Genomic DNA, 16,512 nt, shown 5'->3' with positions numbered 1-16,512 from the left:
TACATAGTTTGAAAGAAAATTTCATGCCATATTTTGATATGAAAACTTAAAAACAACATGTTAGTATCCTATTCTGTAATTTCCCCATTACATGTCTTGTCAGAAAGTGCAGTTACACTTCTATTTTATTGCCTTTGAAGTTTTATAAAATAAAATGAAATGAAGGAGTATTCTCAGTATTTAAAAGTGTTGGCTTGCCATTCTCCATATTAAAAATGCAATTTTGGGTTATAGAGATAGCTTAATGATTAAGTATTTTATCGCAGAAGACCCTAGTTTGGTTCTCAGCACCCATGTGGTGACTCACAACTATCTGTAACTCCAGTTCCAGTGATCCAATGCTTTCTTCTGACTTGCAGAGGCACCAGGCACCCATGTGGTATACATACATACGTGTATGAGTCATACAGATAAAATATGTAAATCTATAAAATTTTTAATGTAATTTTAATTAACTAGTTATTTTAATTTATGATTAGGCAAAACAAAATACTATATTTGTGTTTTCTACATAGCATACTTTAATTTTATCTTTGAGATACTAGTTCTATTCCAATTCTTACTGATATGTCATATTTTATACATAATGAACACAATACAGAGCAGTGGAAAGATATATTCCAGAGTTAAACCAGACTTCCCAATCATGAATCAGTCACACTGTCAGTTAAGGAATCCTAAGCAAGTTAGTATTCCTGAGCCCTGTTTTGTTTTGTTTTTCATTTATAATTTAACATTTTTTAGAATAAATTTCAATTTGTATATGTTATACCTCGGTTATTCTCTGGAGTATGGTATGTTCAGGAAATAATTATTAATAGTCATAATATGTTATTAGTGGCTGTATTGCTATTTTTGATACATAAAGCATTTTACTCATATCCCAGGCAGTTTTCAGATTTTCACTGTTAATTTGACTATTATGAGAGTCCACGACAAAGCTTAACCATGAAAGAAGCTGAAGGAAATGCCAGCCTTTTCAGTATGGCTGTGCCTGTGGTTGTGTTGTTCCCAGGGGCATACACAAGTTATCACAGGTACATTTTTACTATGTTTTCTTTGTGTTCATTCTTTTAGAATCGATATATTGAGCTATAATTTGCATCCTATATAAGTCAACTTTTTAAAAAATATACCCTTTTGTGAGCTTCAATAAATTTATATCGTATAATCTGACTACAGTGCAGTTTTGGAATGTTCCCACAACTTCAGGAAGTTTCCCTGAGCCACTCTGCAACCCCACTCCTGTCCCCAGTCTGTCATGCATGTACCTCTGTAGTTTTGTTTTTATAGAAATTTTAAATAATGGTATCATAAAATGTGTTATCCTTCTGTGCCTGGGTTCTGACACTTTGCAAGATGCTTTTGAGATCCATCCGTGTTGCTGCTCATTGTAGTAATTAATTTCTTTGTATTGCTATTGGATATTATTGACTAGTTATTTTTAGCAATTAGTTGACAATTTTGGGCTATTATGAATGTTTTTGTATATGTCTTAGCATAAACATGGTTTTATTTTGTTTGAAGAAATTTCTAGGAATGGAATTTTTCTGGGAATGTGTTACCTATGTGGTCTGGTTTGAATGCGTACCAATGTTTGGAGTTTTCTATGTCCTTCACAAGGCTTTATATTGTCACTACTAGGCACTTAAGATATTCTAGTAGGTACCTGTTGTAACCCTTATGACTAGTAATGTTTACCATTTCTCTCACAGATTTTGTTGGTAGTCTTATGTTCTTTGTAAACTATCTCATGACATTGATATATGTCTTTATTTACACTTAATGGTCCAAATTAGGTTATATTCCCAAACAAAGCCAAATAAAAATTCGCTGCAAATCAAATGCAAACATAGAGATGAATATCTATCTCTTAATATAATTGCAAAAATATTTTATTCATATGTCTTCTTAAAGAATTTAATAATTGACTCATTCTAAAATAAGCTGTGTGCATCTGCGGTGAGCAAAGCTGTCTGCAATGCAATGCATGTTGGTACACTTTACAATTTCTTTCAACTTTCTACCAGTGACTAAATTGTTAGGGGTATTTTACGTAGCTGTTAGCATGTTATCACATAAGGCTTTATTCCATCCACTTTTGGTTTGCCTCTTCAAGTCCACAGATTTTATGCAATGATTTTAGCTCATGAAATGCATACTACTTTGATCTGTGACCTTTTTGTGGTGCTAATCGGGTTCCTGATATCATTATACCTTACTCATTAATCATATTTCCTGCAGCCCGTCAGGCAGCCAGACAGCACAAGTCCCTGTTTCCAGCCCTCTGTTGGCAGGTTTCTGCTTTTCCAGATTATTACAGACGATACTTTGGCTTCTCATAGCCAGAGCCACATCAAGCTGTGTATTACAATTAAAGTCAGATGGTCCTCAGGTTGAACAGGGATATAGTGTTGCAGCTGTCTCTCTTCTGAAACAAGCCTGCACTAGGAACAGATGATCTATAGGGCAGTGGATAATAAAAGATTCTACATCACTTGGTTGGTAGCTGAGGATCACAGAATCAATTAGCTGACATACTTAATTTAAAATATCCAGCATTTCTTTTTTTAAGTATTTCGTTGCTCAAATTGTAGCTCAAAGGGATTGGATATTTTTAATATCATACAATTTTGTTGGTGGACCAGTGATATTACATTTTCTATTTGTATCACCTGACTGTGACGCTATCTTAGCTAACATTTTCCCTCAGTGCTTTGTGTAGGTAATGAAGATCTAAGTGTGGGATTGGTAAACTGGCTAAACAATGCCTTATGTACAGAAGACAATGTTTTCCATATTTTAGGAGGAAAAGTCACATAAAATCAGTCTTTTATATGAGTTGTTTTCTCTTTGTTTTGAACATGTGGAGTCCAGTAAAATCAAAACAATTTCAATTACATCCCTGAGTTTGATCTGTTTTACCAGTATTTGGGAAGAATAATTATTCTAAATACTACTTAAAATATAAATGTGAAACGACTTTTTTCTTTTTTTAACACTTTTATTATATATTCAAATTAGAAACAAGCTTGCTTCCCTTGTCAGCCCCAGCTACCTCTCTCTCCCTCCACGCCCACTCCCAATCCCCACTCCATTCCCCAGGGAGGGTGAGGCCCTACATGGGGGATCTCTAGAGTCTGTCGTTTCGTTCCGGGAAGGAGGGCCTAGCCCCTCCTCCAAGTGTCCAGATTGACAGAGTATCCCTCATTGTGGGATGGGCACCCAAAGTCCATTTGTATGCCAGGGATAAATACTGATCTACTACCCAAAGCCCCATAATTTGCCTGGGTCTCCTCACTGACACCTACTTTCAAGGGGTCTGAATCAGTCCCATGCTGGCCTCTCAGCCATCAGTCTGGGGTCCAAGACCTCTCCCTTGCTCAGATCAGCTGTTTCTCTGGGTTTCACCAGCCCAGTCTTGACCTCATTTCTCACCACTCCTCCCTCTCTGTCACTGGATTCCAGGAGTTCAGTTCAGTGTTTAGCTGTGGGTGTCTACTTCTGCTTCCATCAGTCACTGGATGGAGGTTCTATGATGGTATGTAATTTAGTCGTCAAAATCATTATTAGGGAGGGGCATTTAAAGTAGTCTCTCCACTACTGCTTAGTTTGCTAGTTGGTGTCATCCTTGTAGATTTCTGGAGATCTCACTAGTGCCAGATCTCCCCTCAAACCTAGAATGACTCCCTCTCTTATGGTATCTCTCATCCTGCTCTCCTCTGTTCTTTCCCCAACTCAACCTTCATGCTCCCCCATGTCCTCCTCTTCTCCCCCTCTCTTTTTCCTGACTCCCTTTCCCTTCCTCCACCCCATGGTCCCAATCTGATCAGGAGGTCTTGCCTCATTCCACCTTCTCTGGGGGTACCAGGTATATCTCTCTTCAAATAATATAAAATGTATGGTTTAGGATGCTAGGTACTTACCAGTAGTACCTGTATTACACTGTGTCTCCCATCTTGTCAAGTCTAAGTTGAATAAAAGACAAAAAAAAGAAAGAAAGAAAGAAAGAAAGAAAGAAAGCATTCCCAGAGCCCTGATGAAAAGACTGTTTCTCAAAGTTTCAACATGGATCATTTTGTTTAGCTTCCAGATATAGACTATATTTGCACTGTAAGAGCAATGACTAATGCATTTATCATGTATTTGTTTGGGTACCTATCTATGGACCAGTACTCTTTGATAGCTTAGCCTGTTTCATATTTCCAGGCCTCCAGGTACCAGGAATATAACACAGGCCACATGGTGCTGATGCAATGTGTGTAGGTTACCAGTCAGAATCACATTTGTGTATCTTCTATATCTTTTGTTTTCTTTACTGCTTCCTAACAGTCATGTGGCAATCAATTATTTGAGAAGTTAAAGAAAATAAATGTTTTACTACTTCTCCAATATCATTATTTCTCCAATATCATCCAAGGATGTACAAGCAAATTGAAAGGGTTATTATTTTTTTCATAGCTCTCTTGGTCAGAAAATAGAAAATATAGATTTTGTTTCTCCAGTACCTTTGTAGGGTTTTTCTTTCCTTATCTATCACTACAATTTAAACCCATTTAACTTAAACCAGCAGAGAGATTTTATTTCTGAGTAAATTAGATCAATCGTTGAGAGCTTCTCTTTTTGAACAGGAAATATAGTTTTCAAGTGATGCCTGAAGTGTTGGGAGCAAGAACCACGTGGCCCTGATGAGAAATATATGGAAATAGCACTTTTAAAACCTACCTCTTGTAGACAATTTTATTTTGTTTTTTTTTACAATTGAAATTCCAGGAGCTAACATATTTTTATCATATTGTTCATCTTCTAGTTACCCTTTCATTACCACATTGATAATTACATGGATAAGAATATAAACAGTCATAGTGGCTGTAGTTTGTAATAATTTTCAGCTACGGATCCTCCATCTTAGAAAACAGGAGCACATGTATATGAAGTTGAAAAAAAGGTTTTAAATTGCTATAGTTGTTTTTGGGTCCTGTTATAATTTGTTATAATTGCTTTGAAATTATATTTAAATTTTAAAATGTCTTTAAGAAAATAAGCAAAAGAGATGTACCACATGATAGATTGGCACTGTCATATAATTTACCATAAAATATTTAGCTTATCGAAGTAGGACTCCAGAACTGACTAGATGGCTCACAGATAAAGGGACTTGCCAAGCAAGCTTGACAGTCTGAGGTCTGGGACTTTGAAACCTGTGATGAAAGGAAAGGACGACTCTCAAAAGATGTTCTCTAACCTCTGCAAGAGTGCGCGCACACACACACACACACACATTAATACATTTTTTTTAAAGTAGACATACCATGTAATACTTTCTTAACTCTTTCCAAATTTGTTTAGATCTTGGTGAAGAGCCAATCTAAACAACAAAAAGTGGATTGTTTCTTTGGGGTAGAGGGATGACTTCATTTGCTTTGGTATTCTGTAATGGACAATTGATCTAATTGATTTATTGTCTCCATGTCTTCTTATATATCTTTGTGATTGTCTGATTTTGTCAGTTTTTCCCAACGAGATATTGAAGTATCCAGTTATTGGATGACTCTTATTCTGTCAGATTTTGCCTTTTATACTATTGGGTCCTGTTCTTTTTAGTTCCTTGTGACTTCTGGACTAAACCATTACAAGCATTTAGTACTTTATAACAGCAGAAATTTATTTGTTACTGTTCTGGAGGACATAAGTTTTAAATCAGTATCAGATTACTTCTAGAAGACACCTGTCCCTGTGTTCATACTGCTTTCTCTTCTTCAGTTAAATTCCCACACACCCTCCCTTGGTATACACATGCATAGTGTTATATTTAGAGCTATTTAGAGCTCTTCTTATACTCAGGAACACCAGGTTAATTTCCCTACGCCAGAATACTCGATTTAATATCCTTGCAAAGTCATTTCTTCATTTATCTGTTCCCAAGGATTAGAACTGGTAACCTTTGGGGGGGGCAGTGTTTTTAGTCTCTTACAATGCTCATAAACATTATCCCTTACTGGTGAATTCAGGATTATTTTGTGCCTAGATTGCTTGACTATTTATTTATTTATTTTTATTTGTTTATCTGCTTGCTTCTTTATTTATTTGTTTTTATTTATTTTGAGCCAGTGTCTCGCTCCTGACTGACCTGGAACTTGCTACGTAAGAACTCATAAGATCTGCCTACCTCTGCCTCCTGAGTGCTAGAATTAAATGTGTGCACACCATACCTACTCCCTAGGCAATTTTTTCCATGTTATAGGCTGATGTTAGTAGGACCACTCTAGTTCTTTTCTTTGTTTCTTCCTCTTTTTTTGGTTTATTTTTTGTTGTTTTGTTTTGTTTTTTTGAGATGGGGTTTCTCTATGTACCTCTTGTAGACCAGGCTGGCCTGGAACTCACAGAGATCCACCTGCCTCTGCCTCCCGAGTGCTGATTCTTTAATGACTGCCTTCTGCATCATAAAACTTCTGTTTTAACTTGGATCTATATAGGTTTTAATTCTAAAATGTGGGTTGTTTTTTTGTTTTTTGGTTTTTTTGGTTTTTAGAGACAGGGTTTCTCTGTATTGTTTTGGAGCCTGTCCTGGAACTAGCTCTTGTAGACCAGGCTGGCCTCGAACTCACAGAGATCCGCCTGCCTCTGCCTCCCGAGTGCTGGGATTAAAGACATGCGCTACCAATGCCCGGATTAAAATGTGTGTTTTTATAGGTAGCAAATTGTTAGGTCGTATTATTTATCCAAAGCAATCATTTTTTTAAAAGATTTGTTTATTTATTATGTATACAGCCTTTTTGCCTGTACCAGAAGAGGGCACCAGACCTCATTATAGATGGTTGTAAACCACCATGTGGTTGCTGGGAATTGAACTCAGGATCTCTGGAAGAGCAGCCAATGCTCTTAACTACTGAGCCTTTTCTCTTGCTCCCCAGGAATGGCCTTTTGATTGAAGTGTTTACTTTGTTCACATTTAATGCTGCTGTTGTTATGGTAGGATTCGTGTCTGTCAGTTTCTTTCGTCTTTATTCTTTCTGTTTCTTAATCATCTTCTTTGCTAGTAAAGAGATTTTTTGAACCAACTTCTTGTTCAAATTTGTTTCAGTCTTTGGAGATGACTGTTTCCAGGTCAGTCTCAAAGTTCCAGATTTAAATAACCCTTCTGTCACTGCTTCCTGAGTAACTGGGACTACAGGGCTGCAACCACCACACCTGGCTATAAATTTAAAAGATCTTAGTGGCTATGTTAAACTGTAGCCTCTATGTCCAGAACAGAGTAATGCCTGGTACTTAAATCAGAACAGTGAATGTGTGGTAGAGACCTCCGTTTCCAGGTTGTTGAGGACACATTGTCACGCGTTTGCTTTCTATAGAACTTACTTGGTCTTTGGGTTGACTCCATTCCTTCAGCAGACTGATGCAATTCATTTCACTAAGTGCTTGAAGTACCTTGATATACTGACATCAGGAAAAAGGCGTGAAACGGTGGTGTGGTAGTTGGTGAAAAGAAGATGAAATTCTCTGGAGGTTGGAAGTGGAGTGTGGGAGGGAGAAGAGCAGCCTAGAATGTATCCCCTTATGCTGCTTAGTTCTTAGTCTTCGTGTGAATCATCACGAGTGTGCTGCCAGATCCAGCTGGAAGCCATCACTCCTGCCAGGGACTCATGGCAATGGCTGGAGACGAGTGAAACTCCCTGGCTCCCAATCGAAGGAGGATTCACAGAGGAAGGCTTACTTCCAGGGGTGATACTCTGTGGGGCCAGGAAGAGGCATCTGACCCTCCTGACCCCACTACATCTCCCCTGGCATCTTGCCTGTCACCTGCGGCAGTTTGCATGGAAAGCAGTCTCTGCTGCGGTTTGTTTCTGCTCTGCATGCTTTCCATGCAGCTCTGCGCAGGGCTACCCAATAAATGACTGCTTACTCTGCTATTTATGTCTATTTGATTTGCCTGTAACTGCTGTATATCCAACACATTTTTCCCAGTGAAGAATTTTGTGTATGCTAGCAAATTTCCTTAAGTGTGGTAACCAGAGAGTGACCTTTTCAGAAAAACAAAGAGGATTGCCACATGCTTTGCTTTTCCGGCATGACTTCATTGTTAATGGTCTAACTGATTCCTTTCACTCTATTTTAGAACTATCATTAGAAAATGAATATTCTTCGGAGTACATATCAAAAACTTGTAGTGCTGGGAAATAACATCTAGTTGTGTGGATATCTTAAATATATGGAAAGACACACCATTTTTCTCCCATTAACAGTTACTCTGAATGAGTGTTAAGAGCATCTTCTATACAAGGTACATAGTCCCAGCTTTGTTTTTTAAATCATATACTGTGGGAAATGTGCCAAGGCTGTCAAAAGATTTGAGAGAGTCATGTATACATCGTCATCATGTTGGGGAACAGAAGATCATCTCTAATCCTTGTATTTGGCACTGATTGGCAGAGCAGTTCCAGTCAGGGGTGGCTGAGTTTCCTGCTGGGGTCTGAGGTAAGCAAACTATCATGGAGCCTGTGGTATCTCATGGTGCTGAAAAAGCAGAGACAGGAAGGGGACAGGGACAAAATACCTTTAGACTGTGTTCCTGGTGACCTTCTTTTTCCATTGTGGCCTTAGCCCCTAAAATTTCTAACATTCCCCAAAATAACACCATTAGCAAGGGCCCAAGGCTCCACACAATTCTGTGGGAGATTTCATATTTAAACTGTAACAAATATGCAATTCACTTGGGTCTACTATTAACATTTAACCTCCTCCTTAGTAGTTTTCTTCCTTCCCACTTCCTCTTGTTCATAAATACATGTGTATATACATTTACACATCTAGAATGTGTATACATATACACTATTTTAATAAAAATCCTTTAGTTGTAACTTATGTGCTTCATGGTCTTACCCAAGTGACTATAGTTATCCATTTCTTAGATTTACGTTGATAAAATACTTTTAACTCATCTACTCCCCATAAATCAGTTTTGTGAGCTGAAGCAAATAACACCTTTATAAAGTTCTATGAAGTATAATTGTTACTTTTAGATGATATACAGATTCTTAGAAGCTACTTTACCTGTAACCATTAGTGTTAATTTACTTGGGTTTTCATAACAGAGTATTGCAAATTAGGTAGGTAAAGTAACAAAAGTATATAGTTCAAGACATCATCAGGAACTTGCTTCCTGTGAAAGCCACAGAGCAGTGTTAACTCCAGTCTTTCCATGCCTCTCTCTCTATGTGTATGTCTGTTTCCCTGTTCTTATTTTATAAGGACACTAGTCATTCTGGATTAGGACCTCATTTTAACCTGATTACTTGTATAAATAATCTATTTCCAAGTAAGGTCACATTCTGAGTTATTAGAGGTTAAGATGCCAACATATGGAGTTATGTTGGAGTGGGTATAACTCAACCTGCAGTAACCACTTAATGGCCTGTCTTCTCACAAACATGTTTTGAGATGCCTTTTATATTATCTCTTTACTTTAGTATTCATTAAGTTGTATTACAGTTATTCAAATTCTCCTTATATTAAATGATGCATAATAGATTTTGTTTTGATCCTTTTTAAAAAAATAAGGTGTCATAATTTATGGTCTCCCTTCCTGGGAGAAATGTAATCTGCATCTCAGCAGCAGATGACTTGTTTATGTTTCTGTCAGGATCATCCCAGGAATGGCCTACTTGGCACCACAGGGCCATATGAATTACTGAGATTTTTTTCTATGTTATATCAAGATATTCATAAAATAGATACTCCCTAAATTGGAGACTCTTAAAAATACTGTTTGAAAAATTTAGTGTTCATGGAGAATTTATCCTTTAATGTTTCTGTATGATCTACCTGAGCATGAATCTATTAAGTGACATGAGAACTCTGTAGTAAGTGACACAAAGGATTGACATCTATTTCAATAAAATATAGACAATTTCTGATAACATAGGATTCAAATTATAAAAATGTGAGGTGGAAGTTTATGTGCTTATTTGTATGGTACTTAGGCATAAGAAAAATATTCTTCGAAAAAGGTCTAGAGCAACACTTTAATAGTTAATGTTTGGGTGATTTCTTTATTTTACTCTTTGCTGATAAAATTATCTTAGTAGGTATTTTTTCCGTAGGTTAAATAAATAACACAATTGTTTTTGAGGAATGGTAACATAATGTGACATATTGCCTGTTAGAAAAAAATGTTTAGTATTTGTACTAATCAGAAAGAAATACAGAAAGGGAAAAGGGGTATTAAGTTTTTTAATTGGCTCACATGATTCTGAAAGTCATCCAGTGATATAATTCAGTCCAAGTATCAAGAGTTTAACCAGGGGAGGCAATGTTAACTCCAAGCATTCGGTTAGTTACTTTTTGGTGCTGTGATAAAAATACTATAAAATATCAATGGCAACTTAAGAGTTGTTTGAGCTTTATAGTACCAGGAAACTAGATGTCCATGAACACAGAGAAAGCATGGCCAAAGTAGCAGGGAGCTGAGCTATCATCACATTAGGCATGCACAGGAAACAGAACAAGCAGGAAGGGGTCATCTGTAAACCCTCAAAGTCCACCCCCAGTGACATGTTTCACCAGTTAGGTTCCACTGCCTGAAGGTTTCATAACCTCCCTAAACTGCACCACCAAATGGGGCAAGGAGTTCAAATCCTTGAGCCTGTGAGGGAGCTTCGTGTTAAAACCACACCTGGAAAGCCATTGATACAACTCCTACACTGATAGAAATCTTGAGAACCAGGCTCCTTCTGGTGTAAGTCACAGAGTCTAAAAACCCAAGACCCTTGAGCAATAATATCCAAGACAAGAGGATATGCATGTCTGAGCTGAAGATGTGGAGAGAATTCTCTCCCTCTTTTCCTTCTGTTATGGCCCTCGGTGGTTTGGATGGTGCTTGCTCACATGGGTGAGAGATCTTTAAGGCTTAGCTTTTGTCTCAAATGCCAACCTCTTCTGAAACCTCTTCAGAGTTCTCAAAATATCACTTCTTAGCTACCTGGGCCTCTCTTAGCCCGATCATTCTGACACATAAAAAGTAACATAATAGACAAGAAAAAAGATATTGACAAGAAAATTTATTTACCAAGTAAAGATTAATTTAAAAACATAGTCATGCAGGGTGCTGGTGGCACAGACCTTTAATCCTAGTGCTTGGGAGGCAGAGGCAGGCAAATTGTCTGAGGCCACACCTCTGAGGTCTGTGTACCTTACTAAGGAGCTGGAGCTGGAGTTTCAACACAGCCGAGAAGCCATGTGGAAGATACGGTATTCTTTATGTATAGGAAGATGCCATGCCAACTCAGAGTGCAGGTAGGAAAACCAGTCAAGCAGCTGTGGGTGAGATCAGAGGAAGAAATGACAGCCTGCATTCTAACAGGGATGGGGATGGGATTCTAGAGCTAATGCCCACGTCATAATGACACAGAGAGGAGGTTGTCATTTAAGAAAAGCGGCTCAAGAAAAGACACCTTGAACAGGGTTCAAGCACAGGTTTTTTTTTTTAATTAGGGAAAGGGATCATAAAAAGGGGGAAGGAGAGGGGGGGAGACCAGCCTCTGGGGACAGGAGCAGCAGAACAGAGGAAAGGAGGAGGAGAGAAGGAGAGACAGAAAAAGAAACAGACGGAGGGATAAGAGAAGGGAAAGAGAGAGAGAGGAGAGAGAGAGAGAGAGAGAGAGAGAGAGAGAGAGAGAGAGAGAGAGAGAGAGAGAGGATGGGAGGTGGGCAGGGCACTTTTGAAAGGGAACATAGTGAATGTGCACAGGTGCTCTTAGTGATTGCAGCTGAGGGCATATCCTACCAGAACCCCAAAGACAGGCCAATACAAATGCTTGAATGCTAACAGAAAAGGTGAAGGAAATCTTGAGATTTTTTTATTTAAATTCCTACATGAATTTTACTAACTAAAGTTGGTGTAACAGAAAGAAGAAGTGGGCTTTTTGTTATGATGATATGGTGTTTTTTTGTTTTTTTAAGTAGTCTCCCTATATACCCCAAATGGAACTCAAACTTGTCATCTTTCTGCCTCCATATCCCAAGTGCTGGGATTATAGAAATGTGCTGTCATGACTATCCATGAAATGGCCTTTTTGAAAAAAGTAAGTTTAGTTTTGAAGATGTTGTAGTTAATATCGTACTTTAATATGGTTTTAAAGTAGAATAAAGTAAGAAATTATAATAATAGGTTATCCTAATGAAAAACAAAACCTATTTCATCTTACAGTCTTAGAAGTGTTATTGTAGATGACATCACCATATAATTGATTGGAGTCTTTCCCTGACTTTTTGACATTTTAAGGGTGTCACTGTGTAGACTTGGCTAGCCTCTAGCTAGCCTCAACAAGCTAGAACTCATAGGCCTGCCTCCGCCGGGATTAAATGTTTGTTCCATCATACCCACCTCTGGCTTATTATCTTAGACTAGCCTTTCTTATTTGTGCTACATCAGTAACTTCCTTCTAATGTCCTGGCCTCTGTGTTTCATTTAATGCACAGGTGATACATTTTCTCCCAAACGAGCAGCATAAACACATTATTTGCTTTCATTTAAACAATCACATAAGTATACAATAGAATTATGATCCATGGTCACAGGTAGGATTACTTTTTGGGAGTGGGTGGGTGCTGGGGAAAAGCACAGGGACTTACACATTGTGAGCAAGCCACAAGTTCCACAAGCTACAGCCCCAGTAGGTTTCCTAACGAGGGAACCTACCCCTTACTATTGTCATCATGATGCCTCTCCTACACATAGGAATTAAGCCTGCTGTATAGTCACAGAAAATTTTCATTTTTAACATTGTTTTCAAATATTTTTATGTTGAATGAATGGAATCTACTTTTTTTCCAGATTCTATCCATTTACCTTCATTAACTCTAACACCCAAGCAGAGCAGACTTCAATTCCACTTTAGTCCTTCTTTCATATAGGTACAGAAGCTGTGGATGCTATCTCTTAATTCCATGCAGTTAAAGACGTATCTTATTTTGTCATTTATTCTCATTACTATTAGCTCTGCCACTTATAGTGGCTTAAACTTCATAATATTGCAGTGAATATTGATTGATATACCTACATACAACTCTAATTCAACTGAAGTTAAGCATCATAATTAGCATATTTAATGATTTTGATCATGTGGTTTGCATTTTCATATCAATTGCCTTAGTAACTTCATAAAAGTTTATGATCTAAGTGTGATTTATTTGAATGCAATACATATTTTCACTTGAAATATTTCAAGATTGGTCAGCTCTGTTAGCTGGCACATGATGATTATTAAGTTATTTAAACTCTTGACAGTAACTAGAAAGTGACATTGGAAATAAGCAGGATGTTTTTAAGCTTTAGGATGGATTGAGAATAGATACAGTACTGGATGATCTCTTAGCCATTATGGCCAGTGAATTGTTATGTAAAAGAAGATTAAATCTTCTCTACTATGGTACCATAAAATAATATCCAATATATTATTGGAAGTATTCCAAGAAATACTTTCTCTGGAAATATATTCAGAAGAGAAAATTAATAGGTGATCCCTGTGACTGAGTTTCTCACAAGGGCATCTTAAGTTATTTATTACTCTGGTGAAAATATGTTCAGCCCACTCTTTATGTAAAAGTGGCTGTAGTTCATGAATTAAATGCTCATAATCTGAAACTGGTTGGTAGAACCTGCATTTTAACTCCAAAGGTATTAGTTAGTATAGAAAATTTTAGATAAAGAGTCATAATGGTGGAAGAGAGCTACTACTACAATGCATGCCTTGTAAAGAAGTACAGTAAAAATGTTCAGCATTTTTCTTTCATTCTAAAGCTGTAGTGTTTCATTCAGCAAGTATTTATTGGCACATATTGTTTGTCAAACACTCCACTCAATCCTCAGATTATACAAGGTAGAAACTGACAGAATCATTGCCATACAGGAATTAGCAGCCTGTTAATAGGAATAGTCAATATAAGCATAGATGATAGAGCAGCTGCATTTGAGGAGTGGTTGGGAAGCATTAGAGGTGGGTATTAAAGGATGAGCTTGTATCTGCTGTGGATGGAATTGTTTATCTTTCCCCAATTTAATATCTTGTGAACCCTAATTCTCAGTGTGGTACTTGGAGATGGAGTGTGTGGAGATCGTTGCTTTTAAAGAAAAGTGTAAGGAAAAAGCCCTTGTGGTAAAAATTAGTACAGCTAGAGGGCTGGAGAGGACCCCTGCTGAGGACCTACATCCAGTGCCTCACAACCACCTAACGGTTCCAGGGATCTCACCTTCTTCTGGCCTCTGTGGCTACCTGCATGAAATGCACATGATGCAAATACATGCACTCAGGTCCACACACATACACATAAAATAAAGAATAAACCTTTAAAAAACCCACAGGGGAGAGCAAAGAGCTGAGCTCTCTGCCCACCTTCTCCCGCCTCTCTCATTCTCTGCTTTTTCCCCAGCACCATCATGGTGAGGACTAAGTGAAATAGTAGTTGTATCCAAATCAGGAAGATGGCCCTCACTCTCATCAAAAAAGAACCATGTTGGCTCTTTTTTTTAATTTACATGGATGTCTTGTTTACACATATGTGTGTGTACCACCTGTGTGTCTGATGTCTATGTAGTTCAGAAGAGGGTATTGGATCCCCTGGAGTTATATACAATTATGAACCACCATGTGGGTGCTGGAAATCAAATCCAGGTCCTCTGGAAGAGCAGCCAGTGCTCTTAACCACTGAGCCTTCATCCAACCAGCCCTCTTCTTTGTTTCTTTGTCTGTTTGATTTTTTTTTTTTGAGAAAGGCTCTCACTGTGTAGGCCTTACTGGCCTGGCAATCAGTTTGCAGAGCAGGCTGGTCTTGAATTCACAAAGATCTGCCTGCTTCTGCCTTCTGAGTACTGGAATTAAAGCTTTATGCCACTACACCCAGCTTCCATGCTGGCTCTTAGTATCAGAGTTCTGTTATGAGGTCAGTGATTTTTATGAGATCATCCTTACATGAGTATTTTAGACAAGGGAGGGAAGTCTATAAAGGCATGGCTTGTGTTAAAAGTGAAGAAGATATGTTACTGGGGTACATAATGTGGTAATTCGGTAAGATTAGAAATGATATTTTTAAATTTAACTTGCTAAAACATTGAGCCTTGCAATAGAAGACATCTAAGATGTTCTTAGAGATTATCACTTCATGTGGTAGCACACACCTATAACCTTAGCCACTTGAAAGGCTGAGGCAGGAAGTCTGTTCATTGGAAGTCAGCAAGGACTGCATAGGAGTTTCCTCTAGCAGTACCCACTCTAGGTAAATAAGAATAGCTGAGGTGATGTGAATGAGAAATGTTCATTTGGACACTTGGTCCCATCTGATGACACTGTTTGGAAAGGTTATGAGGAAAGGCAACCTAGCTGGAAGAAACGCATCGCTGGGAATGGGCTTTGAGAGTTTAAAGTCCTATGCTACTTCTAGTTATGAACTGTGCTTCATGCTGTGGTAAGGATGTAATCTCTCAGCTTCCTGCTCCTGCTGCCATTTCTTCCCACCATGATAGGCTCTCATCCCTTTGGAACCGTAAGCCAAAATAACCTCATCCATAAATAGCTTTTGATCATGATGCTTTATCAGAGCTCCAGAAAAGTTACTAATAAAGTAGTCATCAGATTCTTAATAATTGTTATATTACTCAGTGGAGGGAAAAGAAACTGAAGATAAGAAAACCAGTGAAGTATCCCTTGAAATAATGAACTCTGAGAGCCTGCACTAGAGAAGTGACAAGAGTTAAAAACAAAATTTGAAGGTAAAAGTATCTAGTGAATTACCTGGTATTTTGTATTGTATTCTAAGTAATATTTATTGTTTAAGTCTTAGAGAAGTTCCTGTGGTTTAACCCATCACTATACAGAAAATTTAGTGAGTACAGAATATATGTGTATAATTGTCTTAGTTAGGGTGACTATTGCTGTGATGAAACACCATGATCAAAAGCACTTGGGGTGGAAAGGGTTTATTTCACTCACAGTTCCATATAACACTTATTCATCAAAAGGAGTGAGAGCAGGAATTCATGCAATGGTTAATGATGAAGTCTCTAACTTCTGGGAATTTAGATTTCTACTATGATATCCCTGAACTCATTGAAGCACTCAATTCTATAATAACCTCACTTTAACCTTCCCAACGGTCTTTAAAGATCGTATCACTGCTTATTTTCTGTTTATCCTTAGGATGCAAACATCTGTCTTGTATCTGCCTCACCAATGCATTATGGAAGGAATAGCTTGTTTGAGTTCACAGAATCACAACTGGGGTGGTTTTAGCTTAGAATGAATCATGCCTCATTTCATCCATACCTGACTTAGATGGTATTTAGATGAGACTATACTTTAAAGCTGTTGTTGGAATGAGTTGAGGCTGTTGGGGCTATGGAATGGATATATTTTCTGTGAAATAAGGACATGGATTTGGGGAGGATAAGGGTAGAATGCTGTAAACTGAATTTTGTTCCTGAAAGTTTGCCTGTTAACCATATGACTTATTGAAAACAAG

General features: G+C 37.8%; 1 protein-coding gene across 4 annotated transcripts in view; it reads left to right on the top strand.

The window, feature by feature from the left end:
- The window catches only part of Lrba (LPS responsive beige-like anchor protein), a 539,975-nt gene that overhangs the window by 420,963 nt on the left and 102,500 nt on the right, over window positions 1-16,512 (top strand). The gene's annotated exons all lie outside the window — the stretch shown is intronic.

The sequence above is a fragment of the Mesocricetus auratus genome, unplaced genomic scaffold (assembly GCF_017639785.1).
Source record: "Mesocricetus auratus isolate SY011 unplaced genomic scaffold, BCM_Maur_2.0 Super-Scaffold_100009, whole genome shotgun sequence".
NCBI lineage: Eukaryota > Metazoa > Chordata > Mammalia > Rodentia > Cricetidae > Mesocricetus > Mesocricetus auratus.
This window is presented reverse-complemented; position numbering and strand designations above follow the sequence as displayed.